Source organism: Lathamus discolor, chromosome 8 (genome assembly GCF_037157495.1).
Source record: "Lathamus discolor isolate bLatDis1 chromosome 8, bLatDis1.hap1, whole genome shotgun sequence".
NCBI lineage: Eukaryota > Metazoa > Chordata > Aves > Psittaciformes > Psittacidae > Lathamus > Lathamus discolor.
In genome coordinates this window covers 6,888,514-6,907,385 of record NC_088891.1, presented here as the reverse complement: position 1 = coordinate 6,907,385, position 18,872 = coordinate 6,888,514, and the positions used below count along the sequence as shown (strand labels likewise).

The following is an 18,872-nucleotide window of genomic DNA, read 5'->3' as shown; positions in this document are numbered from 1 at the left end:
TTCTTTTCTGAAGCTCAGGACCATCTTGCAGAACCTTTGGGGCTAAGAGAAGGGAATTTTCCTCCTCATTGGAAGCAGCATTGCTGTGCAATGCAGGCAGGCTGGGAAGGACCATGGAGCCTCATGTGGTGGAAGAACAAGGCCAGCCTGCCTCAGAGACTGATGCTGCTGCAGCTTTCTCTCCTGCTGTATTTCAAGAGGGCTTTAGTAACTCTTGGGTCCTCTTAAAACAGATTGTCTGATTCTTGGCAGTATATTCTGAGCATCCGATTTGTTTCGTGGCACAGAAGCATTTGTGGACCATGATGTTTCTATGTCAACACGTGCTTGAGGAGGTAATATTTCCCCCAGAAGCGGTCGGTGTTAGAATCCAGATCAGAGCTCTCTCCACATCATTATTCTCAGTAAAGGACTATCTCAATAAGACATGCTGATATGTTTTCTCTAGGTGGGATTAAAAGCACTTCAGGCTCATGCACAGAATTTTGCTCTGTAAGTCTGTGGGAGAGCGCATTTTCTCCACTCTGGTCCACTCTGGCGATGCTGCCTTTGTGAAATGGGAATAATAAACTTCCCCTGCCTCCTGGCGGGGCAGAGAATTAACTCTTTGAAGTTTGTAAGGCCATCGAAATGCCTTGCTATTCTTAAAATTACTACTGCTCAGGGCTTTTAAACAGCTGCCACAATTCACTTCAATGGAGGCTGCCTTGAACTGGTGGGTGAAGTGAACACAGTATATCAGGCGTTAGGCTGAAGAAAAGCTTTGGGATCTGTGAGGTTGAAAGGCACTATATAAATATGAGTTATTTGTAGAAATGGGTTTTATAACCCTATCATTCTCCTCTGGTGTACCTCTTAATCTAAGGGTTTCACTATCCTTTACGAACTCTTAACAAGACCTATATTAAGCTTCAAGCCTCTTCAGTGCTCATGTTTTACATTTACACTGAGTGAATGCAGCGGGGACAGATCCATTGTTTGCCCAGCTTACACAGCAGGTCAGTGATGGGCCTGCTTTGGTAATTAGTCATTCATAATGACCATCTGCATTGAAAATGGTGCGAGAAACAGCTTTAGGAAGAGGCGGCTTCAGGGTTTCATGGCTTTGGGAGATTTGCTGCCTCTTCCTCTCCTTTAGGAATAGCTGATGGTCTCATTTAACAAATGTTAAAGCTGCTGCTGAGTGGATTTGGGTTACAGGCACAAGGGCCAGTCCCTGAGCCTCTGTGTTTGATCTGCATATACTTATTGTGTACCTTTCATAAACAGCAGGACAAGGATCATACATGAAATGTGAGTGTCCTCATTAATGCAGTTATGGAGGCACAGTGGGGAAACTGAGGCAATGAACGGGTATTTCAGACAATGTATGCTGCGTGCCACACTTCTCATTGCTAGAAGATGTAGGAGTTGGGCATATAAATGTTTGCTGAAGGAAGATGCATGGGGCTTTCACTGCTCCTGGCCCCTATTGTTTCTGGACTGGGAATCTTTTGAATCTGTATTGAATCTTTTGGAGCAAAACCATTTTCCTAATCTTTGATTTAGTATTTCTGCCAGAGGAAGAAAGAATCAAATGCTGATCCATAATGCTTAACAAGTCAGTTTAATCATGGGTAGCTCTTTATTTAGCCTGTGAAGTCTCCGCTGGCTGCTGAGTTACACATCAAGCAGCTGCAGACTGGCTCACTCTTGAATTGCAGCCATAGCCCCCAGTTCTTACATGATCTAGGATGATAGCACGGTTTGGACTGGAAAGAGCCTTAAGATCATCCAGTTCCAACTCCCTGCCATGAGCAGGAACACCTTCCACTAGAGCAGCTTGCTCCAAGGCCTATCCAGCCTGGCCTTGAACACTGCCAGGGATGGGGCAGCCACAGCTTCTCTGGGCATCCTGTACCTCACAGTGAAGGATTTTTTCCTAATACCTCATCTCACTCTCCCCTCTGTCAGTTTAAAGCCATTCCGCCTTGTCCTGTCACTACACACCCTTGTAAAAAGTCCCTCTCCAGCTTTCTTGTCACCCCTTTAGGTATTGGAAGGCTGATGCCCAGCTCTGGGATGTGTTTTAGCACTGAATGGCTCTTGGTCCTCCAGCTGCTTCCCAGAAGCCCAAGACATTCACTTCTTTTCTCTCCTGCTGTCCCTACTAAACTTTTCCCAGTGTGCTGGCTCACAGCTGCTCTATGCTGCATCCTCTGCCTGGAAAGGACAAATTGCTCAGGATCCTGGAGTGACCCACCCCTCCCAAGCCCAGACAGCTTCAGGGCATGAACAGTCTGATGAGCCTCTTGTCTGGGAGAACTGCTGCTGCTTTCGAGTTTATCTGTGCAGCAGCAAGGCTGTACCAACACATCCTTTATGCCGCTGCAGGCAGCAGTGGGCACATGTGCAGGGGTGCAGCGGTACATGTGTGGATATGTGTGCTCTTGTGGGTCAGGGCCAGGACCTGTATCCAAGTCCCTGTGCGCTTCCATGCCATCTGAATCCCTTCACTAGTGTCTTTGCCAAGTACCTATTGATTTCAGGCACGCTGAATACAGCCCCTTAAATGCATTTGTTGCTTTGTGTCTTCAAAGTACTCAAGGAGTATTATTAGCTAATTAATCTTCCTAGTGTGGCCTGTAAAATAGGTAAATATTGTTCTTGCTCTGGAGCCAGAGACCTGAAAACAAGAAGATAGAGTGGCTCCACCAAGCTAACCCAGAACGCTGTGTTAAGACCACTAGTGAGGACTCCTGCCTGTTGATGGCAGCCATCATCTGTGCTGCCACAGGCATACATATGTGTGGCATCCTTTCCTAGAGGAATTAACAGTACGGATCACGTTTGTCATCATGGTGATATGCTGAGATGCAGCTTGAATTCTGATTTGTAGCCCTGTAACCCACATGGGCTCCAGAAGGGACAAAGTGGAGCATGGTCCTGGTTCTCTGCATCGCTGTGTATGAGGTGCTTTGCTGTCTGTGCTCAGCTGCATTTACAGGTGCCGTGTGAGTTAGAAAATGAGATACTGTGAGACAGCCTCTCCTTTTACAGGCACTTCATTTACAGCTGCCAAGTAAATTGGGTTTTGAAGAGGCATCAGAATTTAGGGTGTTTCTTTCCACCAAACCACTGAAATTCCCAGACAGTTGACCTGTGGAGGCAGGAGGGTTCCCTGGTGCAAAATAAAGCAGTTTATTGTTGCTGTTCTCACTCTGAGCTAAAATTTCCCTATAAAAACACATAGCTGCCAGCACTGTGGGCGGACATTATTTGCCTTACTTTTTGAATAACCTAAGTCTGAATAAGAAAAACACTCAGCCTAAGAGCTTGAGGCCAATTTAGGCCAGTTTCAAAAGTGAAACCATCAAAAGTGCTTTTGTTCTTTCTGCTGCTCCTGTTGTGTTACATAGAGTAGACAGAGAGCGAGGCTGCCCAAGCAGCGCATAGAAGAGGATTAAACTCAAGGCAAGAGGCACAGACGATACCTGGAGGTGACACGCTTTGTACTGCACGTTTCATTAGCTCCCATGAAGCTCTTAGCTGACGCCTGTTCATTAGCCACAGACATCCCGACCCAATTGCCCATGTAGCTCTGCAAGGGATCCCATCGCTTTATCCCAACGGAGGCGCATGCAAAGCAGGAAAAGCTCCAGATTTCAAGCTAGGAGGTATCTTTAGGGAGTCTGGTCCATCAATATTTCACTGTGTCTCTGCTCCACGAGGGAACGGGCTGTGGGATGTTTCTCTGTAGCTCATGTGCTTCTTAAACTTATCTCCTTGGCAACTCTTCGGTTTAAACAAAGATTATTTTGGAACTGGAGCTGTCAAAAAACGCAGCAGCTCCAGGAAGTTTTCTTGTTAAAATATTTTGGCTCGGCAGCACCATCTTCTGTTCTGCCCTTTAAACAGCCTTGGATGTCACGCTTCAAAAACGGGTGCATGTGCCTTGGTTAGAAGGGAACTGTCTGAAAGAGATTGAGTTGATGTTTTCCATGCTGGGAATCAAAGCCATAAACCAGATACAGCCCAACAGGTTGGGAGTGCGAACAACAATGCAGACGAGGGTGAGGTAAACCCTTGCAACCAGGGGCAAATGGCTGCAGGTCAAGCGGTTTCCCAGGTGCGGAGCCTTCCCTTCGATGGCTGTACTCCTGCTTGTAGGATTTTCACTGTGATGGCTTTAAGGGACCAGGAACTCAGTGCCTGCTCTGCACAGTCCATCTCGTGCGCTCACTGAGCTCTGCTTCCCTGCGGTTTTGTTGTTGGCTTTGCAGGGCTTTGAGGTGAAGACTTTCCTCCTTGCCATAGAAGTTGCTCGATGGCTGTGTTTTGGTGATGCTGTGTAAATGCCAGGTCCCACTCAGCAAAGCCCAGGGAGATCCAGGGGCAGGGAGAGGGCAGAGGGAGGAAGGACTCGAAGGAGCCAAGGTGAAAAATGAGGAATTACAGGAGAAGCTGCTCCTTGTCCCACTTCTGCACAGCGCATTGGGATTCAGGCAGAGATCTGTAGCATCAAGGTTAAATTAGGAGGGCAGCCACAGTAATTTCTCATCTCTTCTGGCTGGCTGGTGTCTCCTCTCAACGTCCTGCATCCATCCTCTGAGCTGGCAGCTCACCCCTTTTTACCTCCAAATACAGCTCAGCTTCTTCAGCCCACCATAGAGGCAACTGCCTGCATGTATCACTGTAGTGTGTGTATGAGAGAGAATATTCCTATTTACTTTTTACTTCAGAGTATTGTTGCAGGCCCTAAGTAATTAATACCTGAGCAGCTCAGCTCCTCATGTGGCAATCACCACACAAGAGAAAAGTGTTCTTATGAAAAATACAACAAAGCCCTCAAACCTAAAACACAGCCGCTTGCTTGTAAGAGACACTCCGTGGCAGGATTCTGCAACACAGCGATCAGTCTCGCTTTAATATACAGGCCGGGGTAATGTAAGAAATACTTGGAGAGCAGCCACAGCCTTCACAGCAGCTGCTGCTACAGTTTTTTGTCAGGATTAAGTTCATTTCAATTATAGAAAGGCTTGTGATCACCTGCTAGGAGGCCTTCAGCAGTTCAGGAGGCTGAGGATGTGTATACAGCTATATTTAAATACCAAATGCATTGCATGCTCCGCCACCATCCCATTTGCACAGCGCTCTGCAGACATCCCCTAATTAAGTGTTTAAGTATAGATTTCTTCTTCCTTTATGGCGTGATATCCGTGGATTTTCTTAAGGAGATAATTTAAAGGAAGCATGGAGGCTGAGTACAATGGGCATCGTGCCTTGCGAGCCTTTGTTACTGCTTGCATTGCTTAGGTAATGCCAGAAGAGGGCCAAGCACTGTACCTATATTGCTGCTGCTTCAACCCTGCAATTCATGCAGTGGAGCCGTGAAATGTTCTGTCCCAGTGTAAGTGCTGAGAAAAAGGAGACTTTGATTTTGCACAGGGGGTAGTGGTTGCATTTGATCATCTTAAAGGTCTTTTCCAACCTAGCTGATGACTCTGTGTTTCTATGACAATGCAGGCAGCAAAAAGCCTGAGAAACCTGTGAGAAAGCCTGGAGTGAGAATAAAAGCACAGGGAGCTGGGAAACATGGAAGCATTGGTCTATGGTAGGAGGATGCACAGCTCCACACGGCCCTTCTGCCAACCACCGACCCCAAAGGTCTTCTCCATGATGCAACTGGACCTGAGCAGGCAGAGCCTGCAGAGTGAAAGGGAAGAGGCTGACAGGGATTGTTCAGGGGTTTAAGTGTTGCAGCCTGTGCCATTTCCCACCCTGCTCCAACCCAGGCACAGCCACAAACTCAGACCTCTGGGGCTCCTGAATTTAATCATATTAAGACTTTGCTCTTCTCTGCCCATATCTGTGGGAGGTTTGCAGAATTAGCAGCAGATGGTCCCTCAAGAAATAGCAGTATCCCTGTCTGACTGCAGGAGGAGGAAGGCATGAAAAGGAGCAGTATTCAACCCCTGCTTTGCCTCCCCATGGTGCGGCTGTAAGGGATGTCACCTTGCAGGGCTGGCCATCAGGGTCACCACTGATGCTCCTCCTTCCTACCATGCCTGTCTTGTCACCACCAAACCCCACGATCGCTGTGAAGGTGGCAAAAAAGGGACAGAAAACAAAGAGGCCAGAGGCAGCTCAGGCAGAAGGGAAACCTTTCAGGGTGACAACCGCAAGGAAGTGACTTCTGGGGGCAGATCTGGCACCTCCTTGTCTGATAGTGATGCTGGCAGGCAAGTCACAGCTATCATTTGACCTGGGGAATGCTGTGATTGGACTGTCCTTTTCAATATAAGTTAGGAAATGGCTAATGCCAATTCTTAAGACGTGTTGAAACAACAGAAGCACTTTCCAAAGGTTGTTCTCAAAGGAATTAATTTTGCCTAATTAAATATCTCCACGGATCTCTCCAAAACATCAACATGCAGCACTCCACAGACTAACGGGAATCACGCTGGAGCTTGGCATCATGTACTGAAGTGTTAACAGATGGAGGGGATGGTCACGACGGAGGAGTAGGAAGACAAACCTCCCTTTCTACCTCTGCCCCAAATGATGCTTCATTGCCCATCTCAGCTTACCCATCTGTTAAATGCATGGAAAATACTTACTATAGATATGGATTCACCCAGAAGGCAACTAGCTATGGTCACGGAACGGTGCAGCAGAGGCTTTGAGGGATATGAGAGCTTTGGGGGTTTTGCATGAGGTTCAGATGAACAGGGGTGGAAGCCCTGCTGGGTTACATCTCACTCCCAAGTCTCCCTGTTTCCTTGTAGGTTGAGCTGCATCCTGGAGGCAGCGGGCTGCTGCCACAACCTGCCCTGATCATCCTCATCTTGCTTGCTAAGTTACACAAAAAAATCAAGCATTTCTGCTTTCAGCCTGATTCAGTTACTGTCACTGGCTCCTTTCGGAAGGGGAAAGCTCGTGTTTCAGCCAGCTCTGCTGCTGCCCCCAAGTTGTTCTCAACTCCTCCTTTTTATTGAAGAACAGTACATTTACATCCATGGCCATGTTCTGGTAAGCTGGAGAGATTGCAGACACTTGGAAAACAGAGCTTTTTAAAATGTTCCTTACCTCAGTACCCTCCATTTTATTAATCTGGGCCTATTCATTCCAAATCAGGTTAAATGCAAAAAAAACCACCCCAGAAATGGGAAATAGCAAAGTCCTCATAGAAGTATAAACAGCCAGTTAAAACCGCTAGTGCAGGCTGGTACATGGTATAACGCACCCATTCAGGGCAGGCTCAATTATTTCTCAAACTGGTGTGAAAAGCTCACTGGCTTTCGTACCTCCTGTGAGACATTTCCACACAGAGCAGACTCCAGATGAGATTCCACGTGGTGGCCTCCTTATGCTCCTGGGATGGCCTCCCTGAGCCAGCTGCTCACAGTGCCAACGTGGTGCCTTGGCACAGAATGGGATCATCTGCTGCCAGCCAGGAGCATCTTGGCTCTTAAAACTGTCAGATTACCCATCCTTTGCAGCAAACAATAACATTATGCCAGGGTAGAGGGATTTTGGCTTTTTTAGAGAAGAGACAGACACTCATGAATCATTTGCATCATTCTATGATTTGCATGACTCTTGGTTTCCATTGACAAGGATAAGCATAGAATCATAGAATCAACCAGGTTGGAAAAGACCTTTAAGATCATCAGGTCCAACTGTCACCCCAGCACTGCCAAGGCCACCACTAAACCATGTCACTGAGGGCCTCATCTACACGGTTTTTGAACGCTGCCAGGGACAGTGACTCCACCACTGCCCTGGGCAGCCTGTTCTAATACCTGACCACCCTCTCTGTGTTCCTAATATCCAATCTAAACCTCCTCTGGCACAGCTTGAGGCCATTTCCTCTTGTCCTATCACGTGTTAGGACAAAAAATAATCTTGCTGCAGGGGGGAAAGTTTAAAATGACCTTTTGCTTTGTAAAGCCACAGCAAATAATAGAGATTAACACAAATTATCAGTGCTGTGTATCTGTATACATTGAAAGTTTCCTATTTCTAGCATCTCACATTTCCTGTTCCCCATAAATCTGGGCAATAGCAACAGGTCTCCCGAGGGTGAGTAGGGGCTAAAGATGGTTTTCGACAGGAGAGGGAGCTCTGTCTGCACCAACTGCTGGGCAACCACTGCTTGTTTCAGGCAGAAATGTCAGGGGAAAAACTCTGCTCCCCGTAGTGTTCCTTATGTGTATTCTCAACCGTCTGTAAGTATTTCACAGGTATTTAACTGCAGTGATTTGGGTTTACAGATATATAGTAATGCTCTATAAATCTAACAGTAAAACAAACTTCCATGCAAAGCGTGCTTTTGTGTGGTTCAAGAAGAGATGACATACCCTCTTCAACGGAAGGGTTTAGGCTTTTGGAGAAGCTGGGCACAGGAAAGGCAAAACATGTTTGTCACAGTCCTCCAAGGTCTGCAGGTGGGAACATTTCCCTTATCATCTCAGCAGGTTTACAGAACGCTGAAAGCTGTGCAAGGCACAGCCATGCTTGTATCTGGATTTCCTACTTAAAAATGATAGAGGTCAGATCAGATCAAAGGATTGTTGCCCTTTTGACCTAAATAAGTTAAAACAAAACAAGAACTTAAAATGTATTTGGAGAGAACAGGAGAGAGAAAGAGGGAACATGAGGATTCAAGGGACAGTTCCATTGTTCAGAGCTGCTGGCCCAGATCTTGCTCAGGTTTTTCAGCAGTGAACACTGTATCTTGTTCAAACTGTTCAGTAACCCCCTTATTTCGCACTTTAAGTAATATTGCTGCTTCTCAGTGTGTTTCACTCTCCTGTAAGCCTGAGGCAAAATCCCCACCATCCACACATCCAGAAGTCTGTTATCCTGGAAACCGAACTCCAGAGCTGCGGCTGCTCCATCCCTGGCAGTGCTTAAGGTCAGCTCGGACGGGGCTTGGAGCAAGCTGCTCAGTTGACGAAGACTGAACAGGGCCCCCGGGGGTGCCACACTCGGCTCAACCCCTCCTGCTCCCCGGAGCCCAAGCGCTCGGTGTTTCCCGGTGGGGTCCTTCAGCCCCGCTCCCCGCCCGACACCAGGTGGCAGCAGAGGCGGCTTCATCCCCCGGGATGCGCCGGAGGAAGGGGCGGTGCGCGCTGGAGCGGGGCTCGGCGCGGCGCAGCGCCTTTGTGCGACGAGGGCGGCGCGGGCTGGTGGAGGGTGGTTGCGGAGCGGGAGGCGGTCCGGGGGCTCCCCTGCTGCCGCCGGGCCGCACAATGGGCCTGGGTGCCGCAGTCCGTCGGGACCCGGCACGGAGCGCTTGGGAGCTCGGTTGCATTTTCTGTCGTGTTCTGTGCTTCGTTCCATCGCGCACGTCCGACTATCAGATGTAATACGATGTACAGTTTCATCCTCTGGGCTTGTCAACACGCTGAGCAAGCAGGGCAGACCAGCAGCCCTTTCAGTTCACCCCCTACAACCTTTTATTATATATATTTATAGATATATAATATATATAATATTTATTATATAGGGAATATATTTTACTTTTCATTTTTCATTTTCATTTTCCTTTTTATTCTTACGTTTATTTTTTCCATTTCCTCTTTCCTTCTCTTTATTATCCTTCTTCTCTTTCTTTTTTCTGTCTTAATTTTCATTCTTTTCTTTGCAATAGGAATGTCTTAACTCATAAGTGAGATTTAGTTTCCAATTTACTGCTGTAGACAAAGCAGTACTTCGCACAGATGTGTACCTTTTCTGCACAATGTGTTGGTTCTGGCTGGATTTCAGATTGAATTCTCCATATATATATATATCCATCTAATGTGTACATACATACATACACATACTAGATGTTCTGCACCATTGTGGTTGCTGTGAGACAGAAAGCTTCAGCTTCACCATATATTCTTTGTGTTTTGCAAGGGCTTTACCTTCAGCTCAGAACAGGGGGGGTTCACATCTGCTGGTATCAATTTAATCAAGAACGCAAAACATTTCCCATTATTTCTTTCTGTGTTTCTTCTCTGTTGGGATAATCTTAAACTCCAGGAAATTGTGCAATCAAAATGACTGCTTAACTCAGAATTGCCACAACTCAGAATTGCAACAGCCTTTGGAGTCAGCTTATGCCTGACTGCTGAAATAGTTTTATTCACGGATAGAATATTTCTGTGTTTAAAGAAGAAAGCCTGTGATGCACACTCTTAAAGCCATGATTTTCGCTTCAATCTTCTATGCAGATGTGGAAAACAATAGGGTTTGTTTTGTTTCTCAGCGTAGGAGAGCCATATCCACCTCTCAGCTTTGGTCACAGAATTCCTGGCAGAGTAACGACTCGTTCAGGACTGATTTAATCTGTGTTTCATAGCTATTCCCATGAAGCACACAGGGGACCTCAGCATTTCACAGTGGCAACAGGGCTGAGATGTGGACCTGCCAGTGCAAATCTCCCTTAGCCAGCAGCTGATAAAGGTCTCTGGGCTAGAGCAGTCGCAGACCCACCTAGAAGGAGATGGGGCCAGCGTACCACACAGTAACCATTTCCTGGCAAACCCCTCTCAAGAAAGGTTAGTAAAGCCCCTTCAGTCCCAGTTTCCAAAGATGCATGTGCATTTACATGCCCAGATGAGATAGTCAGGAGATGCCATACATCTCATCATAGGCCAGCACTGGTGGAGTGACTGCCTTTCTCTTTAATGGTAGCTTAACAGAAGCTGGAACAGCAGCGATGAAAACTGATGCAACCCTCCCAGCAGGTCAATGGTCTCATTAGGTACATATTTAATAGGAAGAAATTCCAGCGCTGAGCCAAACCACGGCATTAGAGGTGAAGTCAGAGTCCCTGCGACACCCGGTGTCCTCTGAGCACTGCTTTAAATAACTCTTGCCTGCCTTTGGTATTTACATTCATTTCTCCATTAAAGGTTTGCTGTTTACCCAGGGGAATGTGTCATTCTTCCCACTGCACCTCAGAGTTTACTCACATGCAAGCCACGGCAGAGCTTTGCCAGGTGACCTGCTGCACTGTGCTTGGTGGCACAGTTCCTCGGTGGCAAAGGAGATGCCATGGTGCTGGTATTCACCAATAGCAGGAAGCATGGATAAGGCTGGGATGCTGATGTTTGACCCAGCCTGCTGAGGGACCTCCCCATCTTCTAATGCCTTTGAGATGGAGGGCATCAGCCCAAATACCAGTTCTTGGGAGTGCTAGACGGGCATTATGTGTGTCCTGCAAAGGAATATGCATCCTCTAGCATATTCCTCCAGCTTTCTGCCTTAGAACAGACAACTGGAACATGATTCTCCATGAGCAGGAAGTAAAGCCTCCTGCAAATCTGTGTCCTGTGTTACTAGACTCTACTTCAAAAAACAATCCCCTTCCATGTGTCCCATCACACCCACAGCAAGCAGAGAGTGCGATGTGATGAGATGCACACTAATTAGCAGCCTAATGGCCAGGCAGCTGCAACCGAGCAGGATGGCAGATGGCCACACTCACAGCATCCCTACCCCGAGCCACAGTATTCGGAGGCTTGAGTGGGGGAAGTTTCTCTCTGGTTCTTCTCCCTGTCTTTCAAGTGTGGTTGGATTCAGTAAGGGTTGTAGGAGGCACTGACAGATCATGCAGCACAGCGTTCCCATAGGAGAGCAGGACTGGGCTGGGCTCAGTGAGCTGCTGTCTTGCCTGATGCCACAAAATCTCTGCCTTCTGCATCTTCTAAGCATCCTCAGCAAGTCTGGAGTTGCAGATGCTGTCACACCAGAGCAAGCCCTGTTGGCTGTGGCCTTCCAGACCCTGCCTTTTCTGGGGTAACACAGAAATTCATGCTGGAGTTAGAAAATGTATAAACACTGAAACCAGAAGTGGGTAAGTTCTGTGTAACAGTGAAAGAGTTGAGTCGGCTCCCTCCTACAGCTCCTCTTCCTATAGTTCCTCTGCACTAACCTGCCCCTTCAGTGGCCATTTACTCCAGCATTAAGGCAGTGCAGGGTAAGGTACAGGCTCGCTCTTTTCCACTGCGGATTTCTCAGTGCACTTGCTGTGTGCTAGCTTAGGAGAGAGGAACTGGCCAAGCTGAGAGGTACAGCACTACAGGGCTGTTCTGGGGTCAATGTGCACCAACCCAGGTCCTTGGTGTTGCTGGCAGGAGGCATCTCACACTCCTCTGTCCCAGTCCCCTATTCCCACTCTGTCTGCCGGCCCTTGTGCTCAGGGAACTGATCCAGCTGAAAAGCAGAGGGAAAAGGAAAATGATGGAGTTTGAATCTGCAATAACTTATCAGTCTGGCTGATGGCATGACCACTCAATAGCAAGCACCAGAGAAGGGGCCACTTTCTGTTTGAGCAGCAGCTGGTACAGAAGCCAGTCATTACAAGCCATCTCCCATAGGCACAACCACTGGTGCTAAGCAGTCCTGCTTTTCTTCAACCCCAGGAATCACCATTGCCCAACACCACAGTGCCTCCGCCTTGTGCTGATGGGTGGTTTCAACCAGACTGGAAGCTCTTCGTTAGCTGTCAGCTAAATGAGTTCCCTGGCCCAGCACCATGGGTGGCTGTGTGTGGCCGAGGGTGGTGAGAAGGACATCGATCTCTCCCATTCAACACAAGCACGGATGTGTGCCCAATTAAAATGACTATTAACTGTGGCCTTTGTTAGTAGGATTGACAATGGCAACTTTTAATGAAGCATTTGGCTTGCGCAAGAGGCAGAGGAGGGAAAGGATCACTTCTCCATTTACCATGGATATGTTTAATAAGCAACCCCAAACAAAATGAAAAGAATTTCCCACAAGTAATTTGAGTGGGATACAACTGGATTTTGAAACTCAGGGTGTAGGCGTGGGAGGGATAAAGTGTATTTTAAATCCCCACTTTCTCTCCCCAGCCAGATGAATGTTAGCGGATTAAGGTGGTGACTGTTTTCCATGTTGGTTCTTGAATGTTTCTGCCAGAACTAGATTTTTATGTCCCATTTATAACTGGGTTGGAGCAAGGGAAAGGTGCTGTAATGGAAGTGCTGACACCACTTCATCACACACAGCCCTGCAAACGATGCCGATGCCTACGCAGCTGGAGGAGCCGACTTGGCAGCTTATACTGGGCCAGGTCTGACAAGAAAGGCTCTTTGAAAGTAACCCACTGCTCCAAAAATAAACAACACCCCCACCACCCCCCCTTCCTTGCATTGAATGGATGACAAGATTGCTCTTGGCTGTATTGGAGTCCCAGGACATTGTCCAGGGCTTCCCCAGCCAGCGCTGCCACAGGATGGGGTTAATTGCTTGAGGTGTGGTGGGAATTGCTGGGTGTGATTTATTAAGGCTCTTTATCTCATATAGGAGGTACCAGAAGGAAAGAGGAAAAACTAGTTAAACCGGAATAACCCTGGTCTTGCTGAGGGTGGGGTGAAGTAGGGTGCAAGGTTAAAGGTGTTAGCGGTGTCACATCCTTCTGTCTCTGTGAGCCACCAAGTATCCTCTCCGCCCTCCAGGACTGTGCCAAGCTGGTGCGGTCCTGTTCTGGGCCTCCTCACACGTATTTCATGACTGTGATGCCTTTTGCTTGCTCCCTCCTTGCTCCCTCTGTTCTCAGGAGGAGGAACAAAGGCTGGGTGTCTTAAGTCACCAAGCTGTGGTCTTCAGGGAGTTTCTGGCTATGTTCTCAGAGGAGCTGCCTTTCTCTTTAATCCCATTGAAATGCACGTTGTGCCACAAACCACAGGGCAAACAGCACAGCAAGCTGACTGCAGGTGTAGGCAGCAACGGCTCTGCTCAGCACATGGCACAAACCCAGGAGAGGTGGTTGCTGCAGAAAAGGAATTGCTATTTAACACCATGTGAACAGAATTTATCTTGATTTTAACAGAATTTATCTTGATTTTTCAAGAAAACAGGTCCAAAAAATGAGTTTTGAGCCGAGCTGAACTTGGTTGCGGTGGGGGGAACTGTGCAAAACTCAGGAAGTTCTGAGGCTTGCTGAAGCAGAAACGCTTATTCAAACCACAACATCTAAAGGGAAATCTACGGTGGCCTGGGGCTTTTAACAAGAAATTGTTCTTTTTACATAATGAAAGTTTCTCACAGCAACGCACTGGTGTTCCAATATGGAGGTGTCACCTTCCCAGCAGAACCCAGCACTGGAAATGCAAGGCATGCTGAGGAGGTGGGACAGAAGTGGGGACATCACAAAAGCTGGGAAAATTAATTCAAAATGTGTATTTCAAGTGGACTTTTATAAGTTGGACAAGTGTAGGGGGTCGCTTGAGAAGCAGGCTATGCACAGAGGTTCTAAACTCTAAGCATATTAAGGTAAATGCAACCACTGCTCAGTGAGGCCTCTGGCACAGTGAAGCACATCCCTTACTGCAGTGCTCTGCCTTACACTGGAAAATGTATTTATTTAGTGGTGGCCAGTGGTTGTGTTCACCCATTCCCTTGTGACAGTGGCATCCGCTGTGTGGAAACCCAGCTTGTATTACTAAAGCTGGGGCACCTTTGCACTGACTGCCTCGCGTGTGTTTACTGAGCTCAAACCCTCTTGGTTTCTTTGTCTCAGACTGCAGCCTTGGAAAAGCAGTATAAAATTCCAGCAATTCCCTCCAGTGGAGCAGAGGCTGCCACGTGGGCAGGTCCATGCATGACCACCGGTGCTCTCCACCATCAGATGTCTTCATGTAACTCCAGCCTCAGACAGAGATTAGCTTTCACCCGGAATGCATGCTTGCGGCTTTTCCAGGGAGTCTCTGTAGGAAGCCTTGTGTGCTGTTAAAGGGTTTAATTTCATTTCCCTGTACCGCTTGTAAAAGACTTCTTGGAAACCAGATCTTTGCATTTGACTTGAGTTCACTTATCTGCCAAAAGCTGTTTCAAGTTACTCTTTCCAAGCCATATTAAATGAATCCTTAGGTAAGGAGGTAGTAACAACAAGAACTGTGTATCTTTGTTGAGAAGTCACCGCTTCTAATTACCTTCTCTCCTTATAAGCTTTAATATTGAGGACTGCAAAATGAGGTCAACCTCTATTAAATGCAATGCCTCTCCCTGTGGAGCTGGCAATGAAAGCAGCTTCACAACAAAGGTTTCTATTTAAGGGGAGAGGGGGAGTTTCTATTACAAAAGAAGTCCCATAACTCAGTGTAGGAGCTTCATTTTCATTTGCTGGCTACAACAAAAATGAAAAGATTTAGGTTGAGACTTTAACCAGTGCTTATCTGAGAAAAACAGATAGGAGATGAACTAAAACATGAAGATGGGGAAGAGCAAAAGCCATGTTGCTGCAGGAGCTGACCCAGGACCAGTCTGACAAGCAACACCTTAAATTGCAGGCAGCTCGAGAGAAGGTGGGAAGTAGAGTTGTATCCGTGAACCAAATCAGGGCCATCATGAGCCACAGCTGCATGCAGTGAGCAAAAGGGTTATAGCAGGAGGAGCAGGTTTGCCTTTCTCCTTTTGTTGCAGGGTAGATAGAGTTGGCTTGCCATAGATGCCCCAGGGAGTAGGTTGAGTGTTCTGCTCCTTAAGGAGATGAAATAAAAGCTGTAATGGATACAGCAGCTAATTCTGAACCATGCAAAGAGTGCTGTTTGTGCTGGGGCCCTCTTGCTGGGCAGCTCCTGTGACCATCTGCCTGTCGGGCAATGTCCTGCCTGGCTGGTAAGTGCAAACCTCTGACTTTCATGTGGCAGAACTGCAGCAGCTTGAATGGGCTGATTGGTGCTACTGTAGCTGTTTGTGTGGCTCTTTAGCTTGCTGTTTTAAGCTGGGTAGGCAGGATGCTGCATTAAAAACATACGTTCTCTTTTAGACTAGAAACTGGAGGTAAACATGGCCGTAACTTAAAAACTGCTCTTGCTGTGATAATAGCCTAACAACTGGTAGAGAAAGTTTGACCCTTTCTTTGAAGGCATTTTTTCTCCCTGCAGTCTTGCAGGCAGATATTTGCCCGGCAGTTGCTAAAACACTGAGCCTGCCAGACGCAAAGGGATTATTTTGGCACCAGCTCTTGCCTGATATTAACTGTGCTGTGTTAAGGTCGCCATGCTTGAGGCTGTGTCGAAAGCAGCTTTAAAAAGGCAGCTTGCTGCCTCCTCGTCCACCTCCTGCCTCTGCCTGCAGCTCTCCAACCCCCCTCCCCCCATGTCCCCCCCTCAGCTGAGCTCTCTGCTTTATACTTTTAATCACTGGCAATATCATGCAAATGGTATCTGCTTTTATTAACGCCCCAGCATGCCAGTGACGCACTGCAGCCTTTCTCGCAGGGAACAGAGCTCTACCCTGGGGTGTGCTGGGGAGCGGAATTTGGATCAACCTTCCCCGCCAGCAGAGATTCTCGCCCTTTAAGAGAAAGCCTGCAGTAATTTTCCATTACCCTGCACGGTCTTGTCTACGTGGCAGGAATTGTTTGTGGAGGCTGGAGCATCACGGGTGAGGCGCAAGCCCCAATCCGGCTGCCGTTGCTTGGCTACGCGCTCGGCATGCCGGCAGCACGCCAGGCTCCTGGGAAGCACCTTTGTTCCCGAGGAGGGATTTGAGTTGTGTTTTCATGCCGAAGGCAAGGGACAAATGCTGCCGTTCTCCAGCAGCCCGGCAGAGCTGGGCTTTCCAAATAGCATGAGCCAGCCAAATACAAAGTAGTAATAATATGCTCAGCGTTCATCTCCTGTGACGGTTTCTCTGCCTCTGCACAAGGAAGTGCCTTTCAAGCAGCACGTGTTGTTTGTTTGCTTGTAGCACTGATCATGAGAGTCACTTGCTCAAGGCAGCCTGTTGAATCAGGGGGAAGTAATGTCAGCAAAATCTCCCCCTGCTTTTGTGTTTCCAGCCGATAAACAGGATGGATCATTGTTGTTCTGCAGCTTGATAAACAGATCTATGTTTTTATGTAAGTCTTTACGGTGTATAGAAGTCCTGCTGGGTGAGTCTCTGCTCTAGTCTGCTGAGGTTTGTCTGAAATGCCTGAAATACTTCAAATGCCACCAGCAAAATCTGCAGGACCTCTGAGGATCGGGTTTGCGTGCTGTCCCTGCTCACTGCGGCTGGGCTGCAAGTATGGCGGCAGCACTACTGCAACAGGCATTTCCATGATGTCTTGACGCAGCTTCAACTCCAGGATAGCTTATTTTAGTTGTGTGAGGCTTGATGCTTCCATTAATAACAGTTTTGTGTTCCTCTGCTAACAGTCTGTGTTGTCAAGGACTTTTCATTGCACCAGCAGCCAAAGCTACGCTGTTAAGCAAAGAAGTCCTCCCTGTTTGGGGGAGGTAATGCTTTTTTAAAATGATCTCTGCTTTCTGCAGCAGCTCCAGGCACCCTCAGGAGCTGGCCCCCAGGAGGAGTGAATGAATGAACACGTTTTGGGGTGTCCGGCTACCACTGGAAACCTGAGAATTAAACAGCTCGGTAGAGGGAGGAACACATCGAGCTCAGCTTTAATTTTGCCTTGTGGAGTATGAAGCCAGAGGGGAATTTTTATGCTCATAATCTGGCATCCGTCATCAGATGAATGAGCCTCACCCAGCAGAGCCTTGGCACAGCTACAGAGGGACCACCTACCCAGTCCTGCTCCCTGGGGGGCTTCAGATGAAGTGGCTTTTAGGTGCTGCCATAGCTGTCCCTGGCACCCCGAAATGCTTGTCTCCTAACTACAACCCCTCTGAGGTTTATAGTTGAAAGATCTTGGCTTCCTGGAATCTCTCAAAAATTAGCCATGGTCTCTGCTTTCTGTGCTCCTTTTTGGTCCCGTTTCCTTACTCCAGCCTTTCTACCACCTGCTCTTCGCTGCTGCTGTTGATGGCTCTGTTGCTGCCACCCAGGAGTTCAGCTGATGCCCCTGCCACTGGGGGGCCAGCACAGCGCTCCCCAGGTCCCAAAGAGTCATGCACAAAAGGCATGCTTAGCAGCTTGGCTGCAGGCTGTCTGTCACCTGCAATATGTTTGTCCTTCATCCATGAATTCTGCCCGTGTATGTTGAGAATGACCGAGCAGGTGTTCAGAATGGTGGGTTTCCATATCCCTAGGTCATTTTTTCCCACATGGATACCTTTGTTAGAAGCAGCACTTACATTGCTCGGTGCTCTGTTCAGTTAATTTTTTGACTTGTCTGTCCTTGGATTTTCATTGTTTCAAAGAAGTAAACTCCTGCATCTTAGCAATTTTATAAAATCTTGGTATCTAAGAAAAGACGAGTTTGACTCCTGAAAAGCCATTGTGAGTAGCAGCCCTTTTCTTTGTGTTTTCAGATGTGAGAAGCAGATCTTCCGAACTCTTAATCTTCTCAAGAAGGCAAGTTGATAGAGAGGATGCAAAGGAAGGTACCTTTCTGATACACATTTGTCCCTGAGCTGTGTCTGCTGCAGTGTGCCACCACCACAGCTTGCCTTTGGTTGGGATTTGCTCTGCACCGTAAAATGTGGAGGATCCAGTCTGCCAGGAGAAGGGTTTGCCTGCCTTGTTTGAGCAGTTAGGAATGTGGGTGAGTCACTGCCTTGTTTGAGGAATGAAATCTTCCATCCCAGTTTCTTATGCCTTTGTTTGCTTTTAGAACTGCAGTGGTGTTGAAGGTAACTCGCACTCCAGTGTATTCTCTGTGGCTCAGTCTTAACGTCTGGCTTCACGTTTTATATTTCCTTCTTAAAAGCACATAGAGGAGACTACATCCTTCTGTGTGTGCTCAGAAAGCCATAGGATCCAGCAGACCTCATGAGATCAGAGCAAAACCATTCCTGTCTCCAGCAAGCAAGGCTCCTTTTCAGCACAACCGGTGCAGCAGGGTGTAGTTCTTCTACAGCAATGTCACTAATTAAAACAGCGGCAGTTTCCAAATGCAAAATTAGAACAGTCGTTGAGGGCAGTTTGTTTCAGGAAGGCGAGAAAAGCGGAGAAGGAATGAACGTGTAGGAAAGACA

At 47.6% G+C, this 18,872-nt stretch overlaps 1 protein-coding gene across 8 annotated transcripts in view; it reads left to right on the top strand.

Annotated features, from left to right (window-relative positions):
* Positions 1 to 15,215: 15,215 nt before the first annotated feature.
* CHD2 (chromodomain helicase DNA binding protein 2) overlaps positions 15,216 to 18,872 on the top strand; it is a 96,188-nt gene continuing 92,531 nt past the window's right edge. The window contains exons 1-2 of one of the 8 annotated variants that reach the window (XM_065687960.1): positions 15,216 to 15,308; positions 18,207 to 18,249. The gene's annotated coding sequence lies outside the window, so the exon portion shown is untranslated. The other 7 variants (XM_065687958.1, XM_065687957.1, XM_065687953.1 and 4 more) reach the window with 7 other exon arrangements.